The sequence below is a fragment of the Narcine bancroftii genome, chromosome 7 (genome assembly GCF_036971445.1).
Source record: "Narcine bancroftii isolate sNarBan1 chromosome 7, sNarBan1.hap1, whole genome shotgun sequence".
Taxonomy (NCBI): Eukaryota; Metazoa; Chordata; class Chondrichthyes; order Torpediniformes; family Narcinidae; genus Narcine; species Narcine bancroftii.
The window spans coordinates 68,435,051-68,459,200 of NC_091475.1; the positions used below are offsets into that span (position 1 = coordinate 68,435,051).

Consider the following 24,150-nt stretch of genomic DNA (forward strand, 5'->3'; position numbering starts at 1 on the left):
AATCAATTCCTTTTACATGGAATAATAGATTTTTAGGAAATTGGCAGATCAAAGGAATAAAGTTATTGCAGGATTGTTTTGAAGAGGGTAAACTTTTATCATTTAATCAACTTAGAGAGAAATTAGGATTTCAGGGAATTCTTTATTATCAAATTAGGGAATGAAAAAAAATTTTGGAAGAGAAATAAAAATTCCCAAGTTAATGAAATTCGAGTTTATGATTTTTCATTTTTCAGATAAGGGTTTTATTTCAGAGATGTATGCGTTGTTACAAGATACTATGGATAAAATAAATTTAGATAAATCCAGGATTAAATGGGAAAATGATTTAACTTGTGATATTGATTAGGCTGACTGGGAGATGATGTGTTTTGAGGGTGTGAATAAATTGTTTAATGTAAAATATAGTATGATCAATTATAATTTTTTGCATCAGTTATATTTAACCCCTGAGAAATTGAGAAAATATGAATTTAGTAATTCAGAGTTTTGTTTTAGATGTGGATCATTGTTGGAACTTTGTTTATACTCTGTTTGGCTTTGTGATAAAGTTCAATAATTTTGGTAAAAATTAGGGACTTTCTTCAATGTTTGCTTAAAATTCAATTTTAATTAGATCCTAATATTTTTATGTTGGGTTATACTGTTCCATTTATGGACTTGGGGTTAGATAAATTTCAGACAGCATTTTTGCGTTCAGCATTGTCGGTAGTGCATAAATGTGTTGCGACTTCTTGGAAAGACGAATTGAGATAAATGTAAATCATTGGCATAACGAGTTGAGGTCCTGTATTTATATGGAAAAAAAAACATAATCTGCATGATAATTATAATTTTTTTGTTAATATGTGGTCGCCTTATTTGAAATGTACGAATTTAGTAATATCTTAAATTACGATAAGTATTTTCTTCAGTGCTTCCCTTGTGGGGTCTGTTGAGGGGGGGGGAGGGGGTGGGATAGTTATAGTTCTAATTTTTATATTTCATATTTTGTCAATGTTTTTGTTTGGAAAATATTAAATAAAGTTTTTAAAAAACCATTGAATTAAAGGTTAATACCATCCATTACACTGAGATTGATGGCCAAGGGTTCTTGACCAAACGTTCTGTGGTTTGACTGAGCCGGTGACAGCTTGGCTGAAAAGGAATGCCAGAGGTTCCCATTGGCTACAAACTCGTTGTTTTAACACTGCTCCGAGAGCACTGACAGATACATACATGGTAAGAGAGAGCAAGATTGGGCTTCTGATGTACAAAAACATCAGTCTTTGCATCACTGAAAATCCAGATGGCATCATGTCCCAAAGTTAATGGCCATTTGGATATGGACTTATCAGATCATTTTAGTTGTTCAGTGAGGGGTAATAGAGATGCTGCAGCCTTCAGTGATAAAAAGGTCGAAAAAGGCCAAATATAACAGATGTAGGAAATTCTCAAATCTCTCGTACTTTCATTAGACAAAATACCACGTTGCGTAACTCTGCCCCAAGAATGGAAGATCATCAGCACCAAAACCACATTTACTGGGATTGATCACAATGCCAAACTCATCAAGCCTCTGAAACCATGAGATAAGACAATGCTTGTGCTCCTCTTCAGCCATGCCTGTGACTAGAATATCATCGATGGAAACACACACAAAACTGATGTCTGAGCTGCAGCCGTAGACTGAATGGCATTCACAGAAACTCAAACATGTACCTTCATTTGAGAAGGTGTCAGAGCTTCACAAGATGCTGTAAGCAGTCGTTCCATTTCCACAGTTCCATTTGCTACTACTGACCAGGAGAAGAAGCCAATTTCTCTACTTTCAATGAAGAGGTTGTGGACATAATCTGCCAAATCATCGAAGGTGGACATTTGAAAGAGACTCACCAAATGCCCTTGAACATGACAAGGTAAACATCGAAGGAACTGGTTTCCAAAATTGTTCCAGCTCGTCTGCACCACTTCTTCAACATCTGTGACAGTTGCCCATTGCCTTGAACAGGGGTGACCAACCTTTGACCTTGCATGGCCCAGATGGCATGTCAGTGGTTGAATGGCAGATCGCACTCATGAATGTAATAAATACTGAAACACAGACATCATGTAATTTAAGTTTTTGATTGTATATTATGTACTTCAAGCAGAGACAATGTAGGAACATAACTGACAAACATTTATCAAAAAGCAATCCATAAAAAAAGTTCGAGCAACTGTATTCATTTCAAAAAACTACCATGATACATTTCAGGAAAGGGAAGGCATCTTCATATCTGGAAATGCACCAAAAAACAAGAGTTAGTTATTAAAATAACAATTTTTAAAAAGTCAAAAAGTAGAAAAATTAGTCATAATTAAAATTCTTTTCTTTGGCTTGGCTTCGTGGACAAAGATTTATGGAGGGGTAATGTCCACGTCAGCTGCAGGCTCGTTTGTGGCTGACAAGTCCGATGCAGGACAGGCAGACACGGTTGCAGCGGTTGCAGCGGAAAATTGGTTGGTTGGGGTTGGGGTTGGGTTTTTCCTCCTTTGTCTTTTGACAGTGAGGTGGGCTCTGCGGTCTTCTTCAAGGGAGGTTGCTGCCTGCCGAACTGTGAGGCGCCAAGATGCACGGTTTGAGGCGATATCAGCCCACTGGCGATGGTCAATGTGGCAGGCACCAAGAGCTTTCTTTAGGCAGTCCATATACCTCTTCTTGAGGTGCACCTCTGTCTCGCTTGCCATATAACACGATCTTGGGAAGGCGATGGTTCACCATTCTGGAGTTGTGACCTACCCAGCACAGTTTGAACTTCAGCACCGTGGATTCGATGCTGTCGCCCTCTGCCATCTCGAGTACTTCGATGTTGGAGATGAAATTGCTCCAATGAATGTTGAGGATGGTGCGTAGACAACGCTGGTGGAAGCGTTCTAGGAGCCGTAGGTGATGCCAGTAAAGGACTCATGATTTGGAGCCGAACAGGAGTGTGGGTATGACAATGGCTCTGTATACGCTAATCTTTGTGAGGTTTTTCAGTTGGTTGTTTTTCCAGACTCTTTTGTGTAGTCTTCCAAAGGCGCTATTTGCCTTGGCGAGTCTGTTGTCTATCTCGTTGTCGATCCTTGCATCCAATGAAATGGTGCAGCCGAGATAGGTAAACTGGTTGACAGATTTGAGTTTTGTGTGCCCGATGGAGATGTGGCGGGGCTGGTAGTCATGGTGGGGAGCTGGCTGATGGAGGACCTCAGTTTTCTTCAGGCTGACTTCCAGGGCAAACATTTTGGCAGTTTCCGCAAAACAGGACGTCAAGCGCTGAAGAGCTGGCTCTGAATGGGCAACCAAAGCAGCATCGTCTGCAAAGAGTAGTTCACGGACAAGTTGCTCGTGTCTTGGTGTGAGCTTGCAGGTGCCTCAGATTGAAGAGACTGCGATCCGTGTGGTACCAGATGTAGACAGCGTCTTCATTGTTAAGGACTTTCATGGCTTGTTTCAGCATCATGCTGAAGATTGAAAAGAGGGTTGGTGAGAGAACGCAGCCTTGCTTCACGCCATTGTTAATGGAGAAGGGTTCAGAGAGCTCATTGCTGTATCTGACCCGACCTTGTTGGTTTTCGTGCAGTTGGATAACTATGTTGAGGAACTTTGGGGGTCATCTGAGGCGCTCTAGTATTTGCCAAAGCCCTTTCCTACTCACGGTGTCGAAGGCTTTGGTGAGGTCAACAAAGGTGACGTAGAGTCCTTTGTTTTGTTCTCTGCACTTTTCTTGGAGCCGTCTGAGGGCAAAGACCATGTCAGTAGTTCCTCTGCGCGAAAGCCACACTGTGATTCTGGGAGAACATTTTTGGCGACACTAGGTATCATTCTATTTAGGAGAATCCTAGTGAAGATTTTGCTTGCAATGGAGAGCAGCGTGATTCCCCTGTAGTTTGAGCAGTCTGATTTCTCGCCTTTGTTTTTGTACAGGGTGATGATGGCATCACGAAGGTGCTGAGGCAGCTTTCCTTGGTCGCAGCAGAGGTTGAAACCAAAATAGACAGCAGTTCAATCAGCAGGTAACTTAATATTGTTTGTGTTATTGGGTTATATTATATTGTATATTATATAAATATGTCTTTAAAAGAGAGGGGTTTAGTGTAGGTCACTTCACAAACACTTACAAATCACACCTCAATTAAAATGCAAGAGCTTTGCTGAAAGAAAAACTTCATGTCCACAGTGACTTTACAGAAACTTTCAAGAATCCCTATGGGGACTTCACAAGTAGGTGTTAATTGGACTGATGGTGTAGAGTAAATGGATTATTAATTTGAAAGCAACAGATGCCCAGGCAGAAATTGATTCCAGTGCCGGATATCTGTCTGATTGCAGTTTATTGTTCTAACTGCATCACAAACACAGACATCTGGCTTTGCGCTTTTTTTGAGTGGCTTCGCTCAGGGGAGTGGGGAGAGCAAGCAGTTCAGAGGAGGCGCATATATCGAACATATTAATTGCAGTTAACAAAAAGAAAGCTTTGCGTGATATTGTTGAGCAATACATGCAAATGAAGAATAGAAAGTGTCCAAGATCCTTCAGGAAACTTCAAAAGTATGGTTCATGAGCAGGAATAGCCTTTATGAATCAGGCAACATTGGAACCAGCTGATAAGCATCCTACTTAATTGGAAAAGGTAAGCATTTGAAGGGGATTATGTGATCAATTATGTTAATCTTCGTCCGCGAAGCCAAGCCAAAGAATGTTAAAGGCATAATTCCTCCTGAAGTCCACAATCATCTCCTTGCTTTTGCTGACATTGAGCACAAGGTTGTTGGTGTGACACCACTCAAAGAGCTGATCTATCTCCCTTTTTTATGATTTCTCATTGCTGCTCATGATTCTGCCAACAATTTTGTTGAAAATTTGTTGATGCCATTTGAATTAATCCTGGCCACACAGTCATGGTTGTATAATGAGTAGAGCAGTGGGCTAAGCATGCATCCTTGTGGTGTGCTGGCATTGCTAATCAGTGAGGAAGAGACATAGTTTCCAATTCATACTGTGGTCTTCCGAAGAGAAAATCAAGGATCTAATTGCAGAGGGGGATACAGTGGCCCAGAATTTTCTTTTCTTTTTAAAAATATTTTTATTGATGTTTTACAATATAAACAATGTGATGTAAGATTCAAGAAAATCAAAATATTATACAATATTCTTATTAATAAGGAAATCCAGAGCACATTCACAGTTTTACAAAACCAAAAGAAAAATTTCAAAACCCCTTGTTCTAAGGTTGAAAATTGACATGTACGAATCAAGTGACATCAACTTGGAGAAGGTCGATACAGCACCAAAATTCCAGAACAACCTTAAATCATAAGATTATGATAATTCATAAATGGGTCCCATGTCTTTTGGAACTTAACATTTGAATCCTTGATAGCATATTTAATTTTTTCAAAAGTTAAACAACTCATATTATCTCTCAGTCATTGTGCATGTGTAAGTGGAGTATTATCTTTCCATTTAATCAAAATTCCACATCTGGCTAACAAAGTTGTAAAAGGTAAAATTTGGCTTTGAATTGAAATCAATAATACATCAACATCTTGAGGTCATCCAAAGAGAGCAATTAAAGAGCAATTTTAACTTAAGAATTACTGATAGTGTTTGAAAAACATCTTTCCAAAATTCTTCTGTCAGGAAAATCCAGAACATATGAACTAAAGAAGCATCACCAAACTTGCATTTGTAAGAGGATTTATGTCTGAAATGAGACAACTTAACTTTAAACATGTGTGCTCTATGTACCACTTAAAATTGTAGCAAATAAGACGTAGTGTTAATCAAATTAAAAATGGAGTCCCAGACCTCATCAGAAAATGAAAGATTCAAATGCTGCCCCCAGGCATTCTTGATTTTAACTAAGGGGACTGGTCTTATATCAGCCAACTTATCATACATAAAAGATATTAAACGTTTATTAGAATATTGTAATTGAAAAAAAAGTGTCAAGAACAATCACCTTGGGGATTCTAGGAAAATCAGGGATCTGAGATTGAACAAAGTATCTAAATTGTAAATATCTAAAAAAATACAAGTTTTGGGTCTTTTTTTAAAAGTTGCCAAATTGTTGCCAATAAAAGGTCTTTAAAATATTTAATACCCAATCTTTTATAGTCATTGAAAGCAGTGTATTGGTAAGAAAGTAGAAAAAGGTGATTGGATATAATAGGGCAGGCAAGAGAAAAACTCTTAAATCCAAAAAATCTTCTAAATTGTTCTCATATTCTCAAACTATGTTTAATTATCAGATTATGTTAGTTTATATAAAGATAAGGAAGACCCTCGAATTTCCAAAAAAAAAGTATTCTTAACAAAATTAAGATCAATTTCTACCCATGTGGTGAGATCAACACAAATATGAAATTGTAGCTAAAGGATCAAATTACATACATTAACCACCCAGTAATAAAATTTAAAATTAGGGAATGCCAAACCACTATTCTTTTAGCTTTTTGAAGATTAACATTATTCAAACAGAGGTGTTTTCCTTATCATATACAAGATATGAGCAAATCAAGTGAATTGTAAAAGATTTTGGAATGAAAATTGGAAAAGATACAAACATTTAGGTAAAATGTTCATTTTAATAGAATTGATGCAACCAATCATGGAAATAAAAGTGACCACTTGATAGGAATAATTTAACATTAAATAACAGAAAAATTATCCTTAAAAAGATATTTATAATTCTTAGTAATTGATACTTCACAATTTTAATACAAAAATTAAAATACCTTGGTAAAGGATCATTTAGAGGTAAAAGTTCAAGCTTGTGCAGATTCAACTTGTATCCTGAAAATTGGCTAAATTGAAATAGCAAAGATAATATGCTTGGTAAAGAAACATCTGGATTAGATACAAAAAGCAAAAGATCATCTTCATACAAGGAAACCTTATGTTCAATGCCCTTCCTGTCAATTCCTGTAAAATCTCTATCAAAAAGTAATGGACTTGACAACAACCTTGTCAAAAATACTGTTGAAGATTAAAAGATTTTGATGGTTGTAGATTAATAAGAATTGAAGCAGTAGGACATAAATAAATAATAAAATATGTTCCAAAATTAAACATTTTCAGGATCACAAATAAATAACCCCACTCCACCAAATCAAAAGCTTTCTATCCATATAAATAACATTCAGAGACAGGAGTGGAGGTAAATATAAAATATTCAATAAACAGTGAATTTTAAAATAAGAATTACAAATTTTAATAAAGCCAGTTTGATCTTCAGAGATGAGTAATGGTCAAATATTCTCCAATCTGTGGGCCAATACTGTAGACAAAATCTTCATTGGCCTATAAGAAGCACATTGAAGTGGATCCTTCCCATTTTTCAGAGAGGATAAATACAAGCTTCATTAAAAGAATGATGAAAGGTTCCCTTGTTAAATGAGTCATTAAGCACAGAGCGTAGTTGGGGCATGAGCAATTTGGAAAAAGATTTTAAAAATTCAACAGGGTACCCATCAGGTCCTGAAGATTTACCTGACTGTAAGGAAGCAATTACAAAAAGTATTTTTACATTTAGAATGTAGCATATATGAAATTCTTTAACCATGTTTAGTTTTTTTTATATAAAAATCAAAATATTTTTAAAAAGCTACAAATTCTGGGCCTCTGTAAACCACTCCCCCAAAAAATGGATCTTTAACCAGCCAGAACAAATTGTAAACTTCTCATTGATTATCAAACACAGGTGCACCCCAAGGATGCATGCTTAGCCCACTCCTCTATTCATTATACACCCATGACTGTTTGGCCAAGTACAATTCCAATGTTATCTACAAATTTTCAGAATCACAGATGGTAATGAGGAAGTGCACAGGAGGAAGATAGACCAGTTCTGAGTGGTGTCACACCAACAACCTTACGCTTAATATCTGCAAAACCAAGATGATTATGGACTTCAGGAGGAAGTTGGAGGGTGGGGTGGGTAGGGAGCAAGTGCCAAGATGGCATAGAAGATGTGTGTTCCACCTTTCCCTTGCTGGATTATTAAATACCCAATTTTAAAAAGTATAAAAGTGGTTAAAAATTATATTTCTTTTTTTTGAGTAACAGTGATTCATCATGGCTACCAATGTGAAGAAATCTAAAACTCATCTTAAGAAATTACCATATAAAAGTATAGATGATCTGAGGCCTACCTGCACAGCTGAATTCACGGAGTCATTGTTGGGAGTCTCCAAACCTCAGAGGACCTCTGCACCGATCCTGCAGTCGCAAGGTGGCACTGGCACTTCGGTGAAGCCGTGCACACGGGCGGCCCAACTGACAAAGGGGCCCGTGAGCCTGCAACTTTGCTGGGTGGCCCAGGGACGCGCAGTGTAGCATCGGAGGATGCCCCTGTACATGCAGTAGTTCTGCCAGGCATGTGTGGATCATCCCGGGTCCATGACCTTTTGGAGAAAGTATGGGGGGGTCTCCCCCCGAGTGCCGGCACCCCAATGAGGCCGGGGTGCCAACGTCAGATGTCCAAACCCACAGCTGCACAGTCAAAGGACCTATGGTGACTGAAGGTGAAGAGAAACTTACCTTATTGGAATTTGCCCAGGAGGAGCCTGTAGTTTAAGGTCGACCTCAAAAAGTGGCTATGGAATCTGGATTGGACTCAGTGTTCACTCTTTTGGAAGGGATTGCTTTTCAAATGAATAATATGTCAAAACAAATGTCAACTCAAATAACCCAAGGATTATGGACGTGAAAACAAAAATGAATATTTTGTGAAGAAATGTCAACTATGAAACAATAAATGACTGTAGTTAAGAGTGATATTAACAGATATCTGTTGATATATTAACAATATATTAACAATATATTGTTATAATGATATATTAACAATATTAATATATTAACAATATCTGTTGATATTGTACAAGATAATTTTTTTAAAAATTGAAAAAGCTTTTTCTGAATGTCAAAATCAGGTGGAATGCAATAAAGAAAAAATGGAAAAGTGGAAGGTTCTTTTGTAGATTGGGGTATTCAAAGAAGGGATTTATTGGAGATTGATTCATTGGAAAACCAAAGCCAGAAAAATAATGTGAAAATAGTTGGTCTTCCAGAGGACTTTGAAGGTTCTGATCCAATAAAAAATTTTAAACATTTTACCCAATACCTCTGGGATCCAGAGTTTTTTTCCTGAAGGTTTGGAACTGGATCAGGCCCTTAGTGCATTGAGGAAAGAAATCACTTCCTGGACAAACACTGAAGGCGGTCTTGATTCGTTGTTTGAAGTACCAAGATAGAGAAATTATTTTACGAATGGGGGTACAGAAAGCGCGGCAATCAATCTCTGTTGATGATTCAAAACAAGAGTTTTTATGTCGATTTGAATCAAGAAGTTATTAGAAGATGACGGGAATTTAATTCGGCTAAAGATGTCTTATGGTGAAAGGGCTATAAGTTTGCTTTTCGTTATCCTGCAATTTTGAAGATTTTTTTATGGAAACTTTCAATCTCAATTTTTTGAGAATGATCTCGATGCCTTGGTTTTTGCTAATTCATTGCCAGAATTGTGAAGAAATGGGTGATCTTCACCATCATCTCCTAAGAGGAGGGTAAACAGAAATGGAAATGGGAACAGAAATAGGTTTGGAAAGAAAGAAGAGTTGACACGAAGTCTTCTTTACATTGAAGATCCAGAACAATCATTGGGCTTGGAATCATTGGGTTGAATATATTTACTATATTTAATTGTTCTTACATAATGAATATGTATCTGGCTGGGGGGTGGGAGGTGGGTGGATGACACTGAAAGCTTTGACTGTCATCTACCAATAGTGGGTTTACCACACCCAGATTTTTGGGGTGTTACTATCTTTGGGTGGTTTTTATATTTTTTGGGGATTTAAAAATTTTTTGTTTATTGTTTTTGAAGAATTATAAAGGGGAGCATTATTTTATAGAGTGTAAATATATTAGTAGTTAGTAAAAATGTCTACTTTGAATTTTGCAACTTTTACTGTTCAGGGACTAAATAATCCAATTAAGCAAAAGCAACAAAAAAAAAATGAAAATTGATATTGCCTTTTTACAAGAAAAATATTTGACTAAAAGGAACATTTGAAATTGTAAATAAAATGGGTTGGACATGTTTTGTTTCTTCTTTTAATTCTAAGAGGGGTGGTGATTTTGATTCAAAAATGTATCATTTGAATTGGAACAATTATAATTTTTTGCATCAATTATATTAGACTCCAGAGAAACTGAAAAAATATGGGTTTTTTAATTCAGAATAATGTTTTTAGATGTGATTCGTGTATTGGAATTTTTTTACATGCTGTTTGTACTTGTGTTAAAGTTCAACCATTTTGGCAAGGAATTAAAGTAGTTTTGGAAAATTTGTATAACTTTACATTACCATTAGATACAATTATTTTTTTATTGGGTAATTTGATTTCGCTGAGGGGATTAGGTTTGGATAAAATTCAAATTGCTTTTGTACGTTTGGTGTTATCAGTAGCACATAATTGTGTTGCGAGTACTTGGAAAGACAATACAGAGATTAATATACTACGCTGGCATAATGAATTGAAAACTTGTATTGTTATCTCAACCAGTCTGGTTGTGTTATTTCAGTTAGCAGTTTAGCTGGCGCTACAGGCTGTCCATTCAAGAAATTGATGAGGTGAAATCCGGGCAGAGAGGTGGAGGCGGCGGCCCCAGTCCGGGCACAGGGAGAGAGGGGGCGGCCCCAGTCCGGGCACAGGGAGAGCAGCGGCGGCCCTGGCCCCGGTCCGGGCAGAGGGTAGGCGGCGGCGGCCCCGATCCGGGCAGGAGCAAGGGGGAGGCGGCGGCCCCGGCCTCGGTCGAGTGAGGCAGGCGGAGGCCACGGTCTGGTTAGAGGTGGTGGCGGCGGCCCCAGTCCGGGCACAGGGAGAGCAGCGGCGGCCTCGGCCCCGGTCCGGGCAGTATGGACCGACCTAGGAGGGGAGGCAGACCGCTCCAGCCCGGGTAAGAAACCTGCATAGGAGAAGGCCACTCCGATGTAAAACCTACGACCCAAGGACCTCGCTGCCACGTCCCAGCTTGCTTGGCCACGGCACACGAACCATGGGTGTAAAGGGTGGGGCCAGGACTGCGCAGACTGCACTCCACCTAAAAGCTCCTTTGTGCAGGCCCGAGGACAGGGCCACGTCCCCCCTCCACGCCCCCCCCCTCCACTCCCCCCCCCCTCAATGTCCCCCCCCCCTCAATGTCCCCCCCCTCCACGTCCTCCCACTTAAAAGATGCTCACAAACTCAAGCTAGCATGCTGGAACATCAAAACCATGCTAGACAAGGCTGACAGCCACCGACCTGAACATCGGTCTGCCCTCATTGCACATGAACTCCTCAGACTTGACATCGACATAGCCGCTCTCAGTGAAGTCCGCCTGGCAGATGTAGGCAGCCTCCAAGAACGCGGCGTGGTCTACACACTCTACTGGTCTGGCAAGCCTTTGGATGAACGACGCCCATCTGGTGTAGGCTTCATGGTCAAGAACTCCATTACCTCCAAACTCTAAAACCTTCCGACAGGCCACTCGGACCGGATCATGTCCATGCAACTCCCCCTTCCAAACAAGCGTCGCATCACCCTCATCAGTGTCTATGCTCCAACCCTCCAGGCGGAACCAGCAGAAAAGGACAAGTTCTACACTGACCTGCGCAACCTCATTCAACGCACCCCAACAGCCGACAAGGTTGTCATCCTTTGCGACTTCAACGCTCACGTCGGCAAAGACTCAGAAACTTGGCCAGGAATCCTGGGCAAGCATGGTGTCGGCAAGTGCAACGACAATGGGCGCCTCCTGTTGGAGGTCTGCGCAGAACAGCGGTTTGTCATTACAAACACCCTTTTTCAGCAGAGGGACAGCCTTAAGACTACCTGGATGCATCCCCGATCCAAACACTGGCACCTCCTGGACTACGTCCTGGTGCGAGAAAGAGACAAACGAGATGTGCTCCACACCAGGGTAATGCACAGCGCGGAATGCCACACTAACCACCGGCTGGTTTGCTGCAAGCTCAACCTTCACTTCAAGCCAAAGCCCAGGAACAAAAAAGCCCCCAGAAAGAGGTTCAATGTTGGAAACCTGCAGTCAGACGAAGTGAGAGGAAACTTCCAGGCAAACCTCAAAGCAAAGCTCAATGATGCAATCTGCCTCACGGACTCGTCCCCTGAAACCCTCTGGGATCAGCTGAAGTCTACCATACTGCAATCCACTGAAGAGGTACTGGGCTTCTCCTCCAGGAAAAACAAGGACTGGTTTGACGATAACAGCCAGGAAATCCAGGAGCTGCTGGCAAAGAAACAAGCTGCCCACCAGGCTCACCTTACAAAGTCGTCCTGTCCAGAGAAGAAACAAGCCTTCCGTCACGCATGCAGCCATCTTCAGTGCAAACTCCAAAATGAGTGGTAGACTAGCCTCGCCAAGCGAACCCAGCTCAGTGCGGACATTGGCGACTTCAGGGGTTTCTACGAAGCTCTAAAGGCTGTGTACGGCCCCTCACCCCAAGTCCACAGCCCGCTGCGCAGCTCAGACGGCAAAGTCCTCCTCAGCGACAAGATCTCCATCCTCAACCGATGGTCAGAACACTTCCAATCTCTTTTCAGTGCCAACCGCTCAGTCCAAGATTCCGCCCTGCTCCAGCTCCCTCAACAGCCCCTAAGGCTAGAGCAGGATGAGGTCCTCACTCAGGATGAGACATATAAGGCAAATGAACAACTGAAAAATGGCAAAGTAGCAGGTATGGATGGAATCCCCCCCACAGAGGTCTGGAAGGCTGGCGGCAAAACTCTGCATGTCAAACTGCATGAGTTTTTCAAGCTTTGTTGGGACCAAGGAAAACTGCCTCAGGACCTTCGTGATGCCATCATCATCACCCTGTACAAAAACAAAGGTGAGAAATCAGACTGCTCAAACTACAGGGGAATCACGCTGCTCTCCATTGCAGGCAAAATCTTCACTAGGATTCTCCTAAATAGAATAATACATAGTGTCGCCAATAATATTCTCCCAGAATCACAGTGCAGCTTTCGCACAAACAGACGAACTACTGACATGGTCTTTGCCATCAGACAGCTCCAAGAAAAGTGCAGAGAACAAAACAAAGGACTCTACATCACCTTTGTTGACCTCACCAAAGCCTTCGACACCGTGAGCAGGAAAGGGCTTTGGCAAATACTAGAGTGCCTCGGATGCCCCCCAAAGTTCCTCAACATGGTTATCCAACTGCACGAAAACCAACAAGGTCGGGTCAGCTACAGCAATGAGGTCTCTGAACCCTTCTCCATTAACAATGGCGTGAAGCAAGGCTGTGTTCTCGCACCAACCCTCTTCTCAATCTTCATCAGCATGATGCTGAACCAAGCCATGAAAAACCTCAACAATGAAGATGCTGTTTACATCCGGTACCGCACGGATGGCAGTCTCTTCAATCTGAGGCGCCTGCAAGCTCACACCAAGACACAAAAGAAACTTGTCCGTGAACTACTCTTTGCAGACGATGCCGCTTTAGTTGCCCATTCAGAGCCAGCTCTTCAGCGCTTGACGTCCTGTTTTGCGGAAACTGCCAAAATGTTTGGCCTGGAAGTCAGCCTGAAGAAAACTGAGGTCCTCCATCAGCCAGCTCCCAACCATGACTACCAGCCCCCCCACATCTCCATCGGGCACACAAAACTCAAAACAGTCAACCAGTTTACCTACCTCGGCTGCACCATTTCATCAGATGCAAGGATCGACAACGAGATAGACAACAGACTCGCCAAGGCAAATAGCGCCTTTGGAAGACTACACAAAAGAGTCTGGAAAAACAACCAACTGAAAAACCTCACAAAGATAAGCATATACAGAGCCGTTATCATACCCACACTCCTGTTCGGCTCCGAATCATGGGTCCTCTACCGGCATCACCTACGGCTCCTAGAACGCTTCCGCCAGCGTTGTCTCCGCTCCATCCTCAACATTCATTGGAGCGCCTTCATCCCTAATGTCGAATTACTCAAGATGGCAGAGGCCGACAGCATCGAGTCCACGCTGTTGAAGATCCAGCTGTGCTGGGTGGGTCACATCTCCAGAATGGAGGACCATCACCTTCCCAAGATCGTGTTATATGGCGAGCTCTCCTCTGGCCACCGTGACAGAGGTGCACCAAAGAAGAGGTACAAGGACTGCCTAAAGAAATCGCTTGGTGCCTGCCACATTGACCACCGCCAGTGGGCTGACATCCCCTCAAACCCTGCATCTTGGCACCTCACAGTTCGGCGGGCAGCAACCTCCTTTGAAGAAGACCGCAGAGCTCACCTCACTGACAAAAGACAAAGGAGGAAAAACCCAACATCCAACCCCAACCAACCAATTTTCCCCTGCAACCGTGTCTGCCTGTCCCGCATCGGACTTGTCAGCCACAAACGAGCCTGCAGCTGACGTGGACATTTACCCCGCTCCATAAATCTTCGTCCGCGAAGCCAAGCCAAAGAAAGAAAAAAATACACACACACACAATTTATATTTTTGGCTCCCCTTAAGGAAGTTGGCTGAAGGGGTGAGAGGGTGGGTTTGGGGTTTATCTTTGTAAAGTCAATTTTTGATGATTATTGGACTGTGTTATGTTTTTTTAAAAATCTTTAAATAAAGTTAGAAAAAAGGAGGAAGTCAGGGGAACATGACCCAGTCCTCATCAAGGGCTTCGTTGAGAGGTTCAAGAACTTCAATTCCTGGGAGACAACATCTCCAAGTTGATGCAATCACAAAGAAGGTTCACCAGCAGCTATACTTTGTGAGATGTCTAAGGAGACTCAGTACATCACCAAAACTCTTGTAAACTTGCACAGGTGTACTTTGGAGAGCATTCTGGCTGGTTGAATCACTGACTAATATTATAAATATTTTATTTATAAGAGAAAAGGAACAACCACTTTTACAAAAAAATTAAATATAACATATCTAAATTTAAACATGGTTACAGAAATAAACTAAAAAAGAATCTACCAAAAAACTCAAACCCCTCCCCCCAAAACCTATCTTAAACATCCTCTCCACTAAAAAAGGAGAAAAAGGAGAAAGAACACCAAAAGCCATTCATTTAGTATGTGATAAGGAGACTCAGCACATTCAAAACCCTATCCTCAAATTTTGAATTTAAAATAATCCAAATATGGACTCCAAATCCTTTTAAATATATTTATCCCTTAAATTATATCATCTTCTCCAATGGTATACACAAACTTAATTCTAAATGCCATCTTTGTAAACTAAGATCCATTTGATCTTTCCATGAACTAGCTCTACACATCCTCGCCACTGCTAAAGCTAATCTCAAGTCATTTGAAATGTATCTAATTTATAAAACAAACATTTCACTAATATCTCCAAGTTTAAAAAATTTGAATAATAAATTTTATTTTTAAAATATTTTGCAGTCTTTTACCCTATGCCAAAATCACCTAACTTTATCACAAGACCATACTGAGTGTACAAACGTACCTTTCTGATCATTTCAACGAAAACAAATCAAAAACATTCAGATTATCTCTTTTCAAATGTTCTGGAATCCAACATAATTGATGTAGAAAATTATAGATTACAAGCCTATACCTAACATTTAAATTTTTTGTCATATTATCCCTACAAATATTTCTCCAATGAACTCCGAACTCCTTCTCCCATTTAAGTCGTGATTTATGTAACTCAATTTTGGACATTTTCTGCTGCAATAATTTATACATTTCAGAAATAAAACCTTTCTTCCCTCCATCACGACCAACATTTCAAATTTCAACTCTGGATAAAAGCTAATATCTCCCAAAGTAATCATAAGACATTGATTTAATTTGATAATAACAAAAAAGTGTGAGTAGGTATTTGATATTTTTCCTTCAACCTTTCAAATGATAAAAACTTAATTCAAAGCAGTCATTTATCATCTTAATTCCTTTTTGATTCAAAATTTTAAAGTTATTAATAACCATAAAAGAAAAACATTTATTCTGATACAAAGGAGTATATCAGGACAATATATCTTGGTTACAAGCGTATTTGTTTACCCCTTCCCAAATACCCATCAAAAGAAATAAAGTAGGTGATTTATTAAAACTTATAAATTTACCACTCCATTTAAATATACCATTCCAAATATAAATATCATTCCAATTTCTATCTTCAATTCTCTTTAATGCTATATCAAAGGACTCTCCAAATCAAGCATTCTATTTATAATTTTTAATTGCGCAGCTTTATAATAATTTTTAAAATTCGCAAGTTGCAAACCACCCAACTCATATTTCCATGTTAGTATATGCAGAGAAACTCTCACCAATTTTCCCCTTCCATAAAAATTTTCTAACCACTGTATTCAAATCTTTAAAAAGCTTTTTTGGTATATTACAAGGAATATTTTGTAAAAAGTTCTGAAGTCTAGGAAATAGATTCATTTTTTTTTTAATATACAATTCACTCTACTCACCAAAGTTAATGGTAAATCCTTCCATTTGTTTAAATCTTTTATTATAGAAATTAACAATAATAATTTAAATCAAATAATTAATCTGATTTGACCATTTAAAACCTATCACTCCTTTACAACCATAATAATCAGCTTCAGACAATGGCAAAAGCTCACTTTTATTTCAATTCACTTTATAATCAGATAATTCCCCATACTGTATTAACTTTTTCTGTAACACCTTCAATGACTCTAATGGGTCTGTTAAATATATTAATATATCATCTGCAAATAAACTAATCTTGTATTCCTCCAATCCTGATTTAATACCCTTTATATTCCTTTCCTGTCTTATCAATTGAGCCAAAGGTTCAATCACCAAGGCAAACAATACTGATGATAAAAGGCAAACCTGGCTGGTAGATTTCTCCAAATTGAAAGATTCAGATAAGACTCCATTTGTCATTACTCTAGGTTGCTTATATATTGTCTTAATCCAACTTATAAACATTGATCCAAACCAAAATAAATTTTAAAAACCTATTCTACCCTATCAAAAGCCTTTTCGGCATCCAATGATAAGACCATTGGCATGTTGGATTCCTCCAGAGAAATATTTATTAAACTAATTAATTTAAATACATTATCTGCAGAATATCTACTCTTAATAAAACCCGTCTGATCAATATGAATCAACTTTGGTAAATACTGTGCCAATCTATTAGCCAAAATCTTAGTCAAATTTTATAATCAACATTCAATAACAAAACTGGTCTACAAGAACCAGAATTCAAAGGGTCTTTACCTTTTTTTAAGAATCACTGTAAATTACAGCTTGAGAAAACTATTCCAGAACAGATTGTGTATCCAAAACTTGTTGTAGAACTTCAAACATTGGAAGCATTAAATTTTGACATTTTTTTTTTATAAAATTCCACAGTAAACCCAACTTCTCCTGGAGATTTACCATTCGGCATTGAATTCAAAACCAATTTAATCTCTCTCAAATCAATTGAATTCTCCAACTGTTCCCTCGTCCAATTATTTAATATCGGTAACGGCAATCTATTTAGAAACTCTTCTATTTTATCCTTGTCTTGTCACACTGAAGTATATATTTTTAATAAAATTCTTTAAACTGTTCATTAATATTCTGTAATAAACCTCTGAATTTTTTTAAACTGCCTTTATCATTCTAGACATTTGTTCAGATTTCAATTGCCATGAATTTATGCATTATTTTCCCCATAGCTCAATATTTCTGGTTAGATCTTTGTAATAAATGTTCAACTCTATAAAGTTTGTAATGCGTTATATTTCAATTTCAAAATCCAAATTAGTTTTCTTCTCAATTTACCCTTCTGTAACTTTTTCTACAACATTAACAACATTTTCCAGTTTTTCCATTTTAGCTGAATATTGTCTTTTTAGCTTCACTGTAAAACTAATAATCTGACCCATTAGATTGCATCCCAAAATACAAATTTACTACTCACTGAATCCTTATTTATATCAAACTGTTGAATTGTTCATTAATTTACAAAATTCCTAATTTTTCAACAACAGTTAAATCTCCAGTGATAAGAAGCCATCTTATCCGTCCCACATATGTTAATAAAACCAAAGAATGATCTAACATCCTTGATTTATATTCAGTCGAAACTATATTGTTCATGAGTTGAGTCGACCACACAAAAAAATCAATGCTAGAGTAAGCATCATACTTAGCTGAACAATATGAATAATCTCTCTTCTAAATTCAACTTACTCCATACATCGACTAAATTAAGTTCCTTCATCAAAAAATCTCTTAGCCATCTTTTTTCTAAGTATCACTTTACCCGACTTATCAACCAATGATCTAAACAACAATTACAGTCTCCCCCTACAATTTGATCATTAGAATATGACAAATTCAGTAAAACGTCCTGAAAAAACCTATCATCCACATTTCTTTGGCTTGGCTTCGCGCATAAATATTCACCAGTGTCCAAGATTCTGTAATTTTTTTATACAATCGACCATCAAAATCCTTCCACTGACTCATATACCGACTCTAAAATAAAAGGTAAGTTCTGAAGAATTAAAATCACTACCCCTCTTGCTTTGGAATTGAAAGAATACATGACCTGTCCTACCCAATCTCTTTTAACTTTTGATGTTCACTTTCCGTTAAATGAGTTTCATGCAAAAACGCAATATCAACTTTAAATTTCTTAATATATGTTAATACTCTTTCGCATTTAATCGGATCATTGAGCCCATTCACATTAAATGTAGCAAATTTTAAATTAGCCATCTATTATATAATCACCATAATCCATGCAGCTGGATCTCCAACTCAACAAAACAACACCTCAAAAATTAAGATAAAAGAATAAATATATTTTAAAAACAACCCAACCTCCTTCCCTCCTCCCTTAACTACCAAGTCTTGTTTGGCTTGGCGGACGAAGATTTATGGAGGAGTAACGTCCACGTCAGCTGCAGGCTTGTTGCGATGGTCAATGTGGCAGGCACCAAGAGCTTTCTTTATAAAAGTCAGTATCTTCAAGTATGATAAGCTTCTTCCAGTTCTTTATTCCCTCATCATCTATCGAAACTTCTTCAGAATCACTCGAATCTTTCTGCTGTGACTCTTCCAACTAATCTTTCTTCCCTTTCTTCTCTCCCCCGCCCGCCCCCAAATCTATTTGCCATTCTTTTTCATTTGAGGTGGCAAAGATTGACCTCAAGATCCGGCAAAGACTTTTCAAAGTCCAAAGCTTCTCTATCAACATAGATAGACAGACACAGACAGACAAATAGAAAGAAAAATCAAGTCATATTCCCATAGAAAACATTTTAGAACCACAGAAAATCTAAAAGCAAATTTATAACCTTTCTGCCAAAGGATAGTTTTTGCTGAATTAAATTCTTTACGCTGTTCAATAATATGTTGACTGAGATCCATATATAAGACTTCTGTTTTCAACCATCAAAGGATCTCCATGTTGCCTTGCATTCCAAACTGCCAACCTGAACATCAATTCTCTGTCTTGATATCTCAGACACCTGAACAAAACAGATCAAGATGGTTAACCAGGCATCGTATTTTTCCCCTGAAAGCTCTATGTGCTCTGTCCAATTCCAAACCATCCGGAAACATTTCAGCTCCCAACACATCTGGTATCCATTTTTGAAATTTTTTTTTACTGGTTCCAACCCCTCAAAGTCTTCAGGTAATCCCACAATTTTCTTCAATAAATCTGCTTTTTCAATCCTTCATCCTGTAAAATTATCATACATGTCAATTTTTTTTGACATTGTCCAATATCACTGACACAATTGTCTAACTTAACATCCATCTTAACTTTTTCTTGAACTTTATCCACCACTTTTGCATAATTCACAACATCAGCTTTAACAGTGGAAATATCTACCGTAACATTAGCCAATATACTATTAACAGATGTAAAGCCCAATGAAATTTGCTGTGACTTTGCATGAAACTGATTTTCAAAATAATCTTTATATTTAGAAAAGTGCCTACCCTGGCAGCCATAGATTTCTGTAATGGAAGATTCTAACCTATTTTTTAGCCTGTTTTTTCTTAATTTCCAGCTCTTGGTTTTGCAGAGCTGAGAACCTTTTTTTTATATATAAAACTTGCAGCTTTGGGTTCTGCAAGGCTGAGAACCTAATTGTTTTTAAGAATCAGCAGACATAAGCAAAATTCCACCGAGGGGCCAGAGATGCTGTTATCTGAAGAAAGGACATCTGTGTACCGAGAACATTTAATCTTCCTGCTTGTTTTGGTCACAGACTGTCAGAGGCCTAGCCTTGACACAATGTTTTGGTCACAGACTGTCAGGGGCCTAGCCTTGACGCAAAATAAACCATTTATTCAAAGTGATAAGCTGAGTAAGCAGTTTTTGGGTAATATAAGCCATGGTCCCGCTGCTGAAGGGAGAGACTCTCTGAGAGGTGGCAACATCTCTCAGCAAGAAGAAGAACTTCTGGAGTCCAGCCAACGTCCTGGTCAGGGGAGGTGGAGAAGCTGCTACCAGCACCCTGACAACCTACTACAAGTGTGCAGTCGTTGCCTCGCTTCGGCAGTTGGGACCAGTCCAAGCGTTGATAAGTATAGTTGGGAAGGGTTTGCATATTGTAGTGTGAAATCAGCTTTTGAATTTGTAATAAACATTTGTATAATCTAAACTGCTCAGTGTGTGTGTCTATTTTCTTTCGGTAGTTCAAACACTGTGACCAATCTAAAACAAAGAAAGTGAGAGGTACAAGTTTACCCAAGACAATTTCTCATACATTTCTTCCTCGATCACTGGCCAGCTCTTCTTCAGAGCTGGTTTCTTGCTGCTTCTCATCTCTCCCTTTATTAACTCCTTTAATTCTTTCTTCTGCCACTTTCACCTTCCTCTCCCCCTCCCCTCAGGTCTGCTCTCTGCCGATCCAGACTCACTGGACCGACGAGCACTGCCCCCCAGCGGAAAATACTCTGATTAGTGCGCATGCACAGATTCTTCAACATCTGTAGGAGATCATTGGGTGCCATCTTGTCAAGGACTCCGTGACCGGCATCACCGTCAGCGTCACCGATGGTCGACGCTGGGTGCAAGAAGAAGAAATACTCAAGGTTCCTGGTTCCAACTCAAAGATAGGCCAAACTTCTTCCAAACTTACCAATAGCTTTAAAATTAGTTTCTTCATTTGAGCTCTAGTTTTCTTCATTCTTATAATTACTTACAAGAACAAAACTTTATATTTTTAAAGGGTACTGAAAAACTGGGTTTTATGCAAATCTGCTGTGAGATGTTCAATCACATCTCTCCCCTACACCAACTCCATAGGAATAACCTCCAGAGGGTTGTTAACTTGGCCTGTGACACCAGACTTAATTCCATCAAGGAGAGCCACGTGAAGCAGTATTTTGAAAAAGCAGTCTCTATCCCCAAAGAACCCCACTAGCCAGGCCATGCCCTCTTCACTCTGCTACCATTGGGAAATGGTACAGGAGCTCAAGGACAAGCACTGAACAGCACAAGGACAGCTTTCCCCCGCCACCATCAGATTCCTGAATAATCAATGATGCTGCCTTACTTTGAGCACTATTTATTAATGTTATCTTTGGCTGAAGGAAATAGAATTTTGGTGCTTCTTTGCATTGTACAGAATATAACAAATTCATTACATTACTCAATTCCTCTTTAAATATCTACTTCTTGCCAGAGCTTGTGTTAGCTGCACCATTGTTTGAACATGCATTTAAACTAAAATACCTGCATTCACTTGTGGGCATCTCTATATTGAAGAGCAAAAGGTTTTGGGCAGACTGTCCCTGTACCTCCACAGATGCTGTCTGATCTGAATAATTCCTCCAGTTTTCCCCTTGCATGGAAATGCTACTCACTTGCTCTTACATTGAAATTATTTCAGGCCCCAGTGCAATCCTAACCCTACACTGGTCCTTCCCCACAAACCCAGTGAGTGGGAAGCCACTAACATACTCTTGCATCGTCTCCCAAGCATTGGAAGCATGACTGCTTCCCAAAGGAGTAATTCTCTATTCTGACTGTTTAAAAAAATTTTCTTGCACTACAAGTCATATCAATAACAACGTCCACAAATGATCAATATATACATAGTGATATTTCTTTTCTCCCCCTCATCCTTCTCCCCTTCCCCAACCCCTTCAAAAATTAAAACAAAAAATAAAAATGGAAAAATTGGTATCATCCACTTTCACATATTTTAAATCTTATTGTGCTCATAATTATGCCATTTTAAGAGATGGAGGTTTGTGGTCGGGATTCTTTAACATTTTATGTATGGTTCCCAAATTTGCTTGAATAATGTATATTTGCCTTTCAGACTACGTAATTTTTTCTAATGCAATACACTTGTTTATTTCTGTATACCACTGTTGCATTGTAAGGCATGTTTCCATTTTTCAGGTTATCATGATACTTTTTTTTTGCTCCTGCTAGCATTATCATAATAAATCTTACTTGGGCTGTCTAATTTTAGTCCTAATTTTATGTCTCATATTATTTAACAACATTTTTTTGGATCTTTTGGTATATTTATATTTTGTGATTTTGTTTTAATATTAGGTTTAGATCTTCCCATAAAGTTTTTACTTTTGAACATGTAAAAATTGCATCTAATGTTGTTCCAGTCTCTTGTTTACACCAGAAGCATCTATCCGATGCTCTTGGGTACCACTCTTAATTTTTTTTTATTTTTTATAAACTTTATTTAAAATTTTATGACATAAATAAAATAAAAATTACATTTAAAGAAATAATAAAACATAAGATAATAAAAATTAGAATACTACATCATTAACCCCCCCAATAATTATAACATATTAATCATCTAATTTAAAATTAGTCCAACCTTCCCCCCAAAATAAAGAGTGAAGAATTAATTAACAATGTTGTAAATAAAATAAAAAAACCCACTTACAAAAAAAGATAAAACTTAACAACAAAAAAAACTAACAAAATATCAAGTGGCAAAGCAGCAGGTATGGATGGAATCCCCCCAGAAGTCTGGAAGGCTGGCGGCAAAACTCTGCATGCCAAACTGCATGAGATTTTCAAGCTTTGTTGGGACCAAGGTAAACTGCCTCAGGATCTTCGTGATGCCACCATCATCACCCTGTACAAAAACAAAGGCGAGAAATCAGACTGCTCAAACTACAGGGGAATCACGTTGCTCTCCATTGCAGGCAAAATCTTCGCTAGGATTCTACTAAATAGAATAATACCTAGTGTCGCTGAGAATATTCTCCCAGAATCACAGTGCGGCTTTCGCGCAAACAGAGGAACCACTGACATGGTCTTTGCCCTCAGACAGCTCCAAGAAAAGTGCAGAGAACAAAACAAAGGACTCTACATCACCTTTGTTGACCTCACCAAAGCCTTCGACACCGTGAGCAGGAAAGGGCTTTGGCAAATACTAGAGCGCATCGGATGTCCCCCAAAGTTCCTCAACATGATTATCCAACTGCACGAAAACCAACAAGGTCGGGTCAGATACAGCAATGAGCTCTCTGAACCCTTCTCCATTAACAATGGCGTGAAGCAAGGCTGTGTTCTCGCACCAACCCTCTTTTCAATCTTCTTCAGCATGATGCTGAACCAAGCCATGAAAGACCCCAACAATGAAGACGCTGTTTACATCCGGTACCGCACGGATGGCAGTCTCCTCAATCTGAGGCGCCTGCAAGCTCACACCAAGACACAAGAGAAACTTGTCCGTGAACTACTCTTTGCAGATGATGCCGCTTTAGTTGCCCATTCAGAGCCAGCTCTTCAGCGCTTGACGTCCTGCTTTGCGGAAACTGCCAAAATGTTTGGCCTGGAAGTCAGCCTGAAGAAAACTGAGGTCCTCCATCAGCCAGCTCCCCACCATGACTACCAGCCCCCCCACATCTCCATCGGGCACACAAAACTCAAAACGGTCAACCAGTTTACCTATCTCGGCTGCACCATTTCATCAGATGCAAGGATCGACAATGAGATAGACAACAGACTCGCCAAGGCAAATAGCGCCTTTGGAAGACTACACAAAAGAGTCTGGAAAAACAACCAACTGAAAAACCTCACAAAGATAAGCGTATACAGAGCCGTTGTCATACCCACACTCCTGTTCAGCTCCGAATCATGGGTCCTCTACCGGCACCACCTACGGCTCCTAGAACGCTTC

At 39.2% G+C, this 24,150-nt stretch overlaps 1 long non-coding RNA gene across 3 annotated transcripts in view; it reads right to left on the reverse strand.

Moving 5' to 3' along the window:
* Positions 1 to 14,870: 14,870 nt before the first annotated feature.
* The window catches only part of LOC138738990 (uncharacterized), a 41,566-nt gene continuing 32,286 nt past the window's right edge, over positions 14,871 to 24,150 (reverse strand). For 2 of the 3 annotated variants that reach the window (XR_011341938.1, XR_011341940.1), the window contains exon 4: positions 14,871 to 19,494. This is a non-coding gene — a long non-coding RNA (uncharacterized lncRNA). The remainder of the gene's footprint in view (positions 19,495 to 24,150) is intronic. The other variant, XR_011341939.1, reaches the window with a different exon arrangement.